This window comes from Mastomys coucha, unplaced genomic scaffold (assembly GCF_008632895.1).
Source record: "Mastomys coucha isolate ucsf_1 unplaced genomic scaffold, UCSF_Mcou_1 pScaffold1, whole genome shotgun sequence".
Taxonomy (NCBI): domain Eukaryota; kingdom Metazoa; phylum Chordata; class Mammalia; order Rodentia; family Muridae; genus Mastomys; species Mastomys coucha.
In genome coordinates this window covers 70,681,992-70,685,190 of record NW_022196891.1, presented here as the reverse complement: position 1 = coordinate 70,685,190, position 3,199 = coordinate 70,681,992, and the positions used below count along the sequence as shown (strand labels likewise).

General features: G+C 42.3%; 1 pseudogene; it reads right to left on the bottom strand.

The window, feature by feature from the left end:
- Positions 1-170: 170 nt before the first annotated feature.
- LOC116071184 lies at positions 171-1,106 on the bottom strand (annotated as a pseudogene).
- Between the last annotated feature and the right edge of the window lie 2,093 nt (positions 1,107-3,199).

Below are 3,199 nucleotides of genomic sequence, written 5' to 3'. Positions count from 1 at the left end.
AAAGTACAAATGGCACATTTTCACGATACAGACTAGCCGAGACCCGAATCTCAGGAAGGAACACAACGTCAAGTTTCAGTCATGGCTCTAAGGCAGATGTTACAGCTTTTCACAGGTATGAAGACAGACACCTTCAGCTCTCTGTGTGTCAGGGCAAGTGTGCGTGGCCCTCACAGCACTGTGGCCTGCACGAAGATCTCCGGGTCCTCGATGTCCCTTTTGCTCTAGACCATCCTCAGCTCTAGCTGAGCCGGGCTGGGCTTCTGTCCTCCTGCTTCGGCTTTTGCACACCAGATGGTCCTCTGCAGGACATGCTGCATGGCAGACACTGTTTTCTCACAGGTCACCTTGAGGTTGTTCGGGTGTTTGTGTGTCCAAGCCAGGAACATGGCAACGAAGAGATCCCCAGTGCCCACGAAGACGACGTCCACCTTGTGCATTCGGATGCACTGGGTCACTGTGGAGTGTTCAGGCTTCCTCATCCTCTGGCTGCCCAACGTGATCAGGTAAGGTAGTCGCTGCCCTGTGGGAACGGCAGGTCAATGCTGGTGATGACCACGGTGTCAGGACCCATACAGTGAAGTAAACCCATCACCTCAAATTCTTCTTCCTGGCTGTGGATTTTTCTGCTACTCAGCAACTCAGCCATAACCTGGTTGGGAGTGATGATGTCAGCCACGGGCACCACTTTGTCCCCGTACATGAGAAGGAGGTCCTGGGGAACATACATGGAGCCTTCCCCGTTCTACTTGTCGCCCATCACAGGGTCACACACGTACACGAGTCGAGAGTTCTGTTGCTTCAGTTCCTGTACTATGTCCACCACCATGGCTAAAAAGGACTTGTCTCTCGTGTAACCAGTGAGCGTATAGTCATATTTACTGACACTGTTCACCTTGAGACCTTCATACAGCTTCATACAGTTCCTGGGATTTCAGTACCTGCCCTTCCAATGGGCATAGCCTGTGTGGTTTGAAAACTGCCCAGAGTTCACAGCACCAACCTCAAATCCCAAAACCTGCAGAGGGAACATGGCCGCTCTATTGCCCACGTAGCCGTTGGACAACATGGCTCCGGATGGAGAGCACCCGCCATTTCCCCTCCATGCCGAGGAAAGCTGTGGTGGCGTGCGGTCCAGGTGGTGTCACGCATGGGCTGGGACTGCTCTGGTTGCTCTCTGCCTCCTTTTCTATGGTTCTCCAAGCGCTGAGGGAAGGAATCTGATGGAGACACCTATGTTGGGCTGAGTATTCTGAAGTTAGCTCTCTCATTGAAATGTCTGACAGCAGGTATTTATATCTGTTGCCATCTGCTACAGGAGGAAGCTTCTCTGGTGATGGCTGGATAAAGCGCCGATTTATGAATGTAGTAGAATATCATTAGGAGTCATTTTATCATTATGTTATTTGAGGCCAGTATTATTTGATTTTTACCCTAACTCTTTGGAATACCTAGTTTCTGGTTCTTGGTCAATGTCAGATATAAGTTCCATAAAATGGAGTGGGCCTTTGAGTCAAATAAAAAATTGGTTGGTTGTTCACACAAACTTTGTGCCACTATTGCCTTAGAATATTTCACAGGTGAGACTGCATTGTACATCATAGGTTTTGGCTAGGTTGGTGTATACAGTTCTCTTTTCATACACTACAGTGTACCTTCCCGTGCCAACTTCATATTCAATGAGTTGTGTGGGTGTTATCTTCATTAGTCAGGCCTTACTGTTAGAATGTGGAGAGCAACTACTCTGTTGCTAATAGCCTGGGTTGTTTGGGGACTTATATAGGACCCCTTTAGCCAATATCTCAACTGGAAATAATCAAGTCCCAGCACTGGAAGCCTCCTTTGGTGAAAAGTAATGACCAGTTGGGACTCCATCTCTCTCATTATTTTGAGATTTCATTAGGATTGCCTTTATAAATTTTTAGGAAGGATTCACTGCAAGAGGTTTTCATGCCATTCCTCAAATGCCCCTAAATTCTAGCTGTCTTTTCCCACATTCCTTTCCTCAACTCCTTTTCCCTCCTGACATGGTTCTCCTCTTCAAGCCTCTCCTTGCCCCAGTCAACCCACAAGATCTATTGTATTTCCCCGTTCCCTCTTGTCCCTTTCTTGGTACCAAACTTTTCTGAGTATACAGGCTGTAGCTAAGTTATCATTGATTAAACAGATAAATCCATACATATGTGAACACACACCACATTTTACTTTCTAAGTCTAAATTACCTCACTCAGTATGATTTTTTTCTAGTTCCATCTTTTTACACGTGAATTTTATGATTTCAATATTTTTTAATGGCTGAGTAATACTTCTTTGTGTAAATATATCACATTTTTGTTACCCGTTTTTCAGTTTAGGGGTATCTAAGTTGTTTCCAATTTCTGGCTATTAGAACAGAGCTGCAATGAACATGGTTGAACAAGTGTTCATGTGGTAAGATGAAGCATCCTTTGGGTACATGCCTAAGAGTGGTATAGATGGACATTGAGATAGATCAATTCTCATCTTTCTGAGGAATTGCTACATTGATTTCCATAATGGTTGTACAAATTGACTCTCCCACCAGCAATGGCAAAATGTTTTCCTCATTCCATGTCTTCATCAGCATGAGCATAATAACTTCTGTTATTGATCTTGAACATCTTTACAGTTATATGATAGGCCCTCAAAATAGTTTTGATTTGCATTTCCCTGATAGCTAGGAATGCTGAACATTTCTTTAAATGTTTCTCCTTCATTTCCATCTCCTCTATTGAAAATTTCTCTTTAAATCTGTGTTCCAGTTTTAATTAGATTATTTGTTTATTATATCAAGGTTCTTGAGGTCTTTATATATTTTATATCTATTAGGTGTATAGTTTGTAAAATATTTGTCCAATTTTGTAGGCTGCTACTACATCCAAGGATGGTGTCCTTTGTTTTATAGAATCTTTTAAGTTTTATGAGGTCTAATTTATCAACTGTTGATCTTAGCTTTTATGCCAATACAAATCTGATTGTATTACTATAGCTTTGTAGTACAATTTAAGACCAGGAGTAGTAAGAAAATTCTTTTTTTTTTTCAGGGTATTTTTAGCTATCATGGTTTTCTTCCTTTCTTCCTTTCTCTTTCTTTCCTTCTTTCTTTCTCTCTTTCTTACTCTCTTTTTGTGTTTTCATTTATATTTGATAATTTTTCCATTTAAGATGTATTAAGAATTG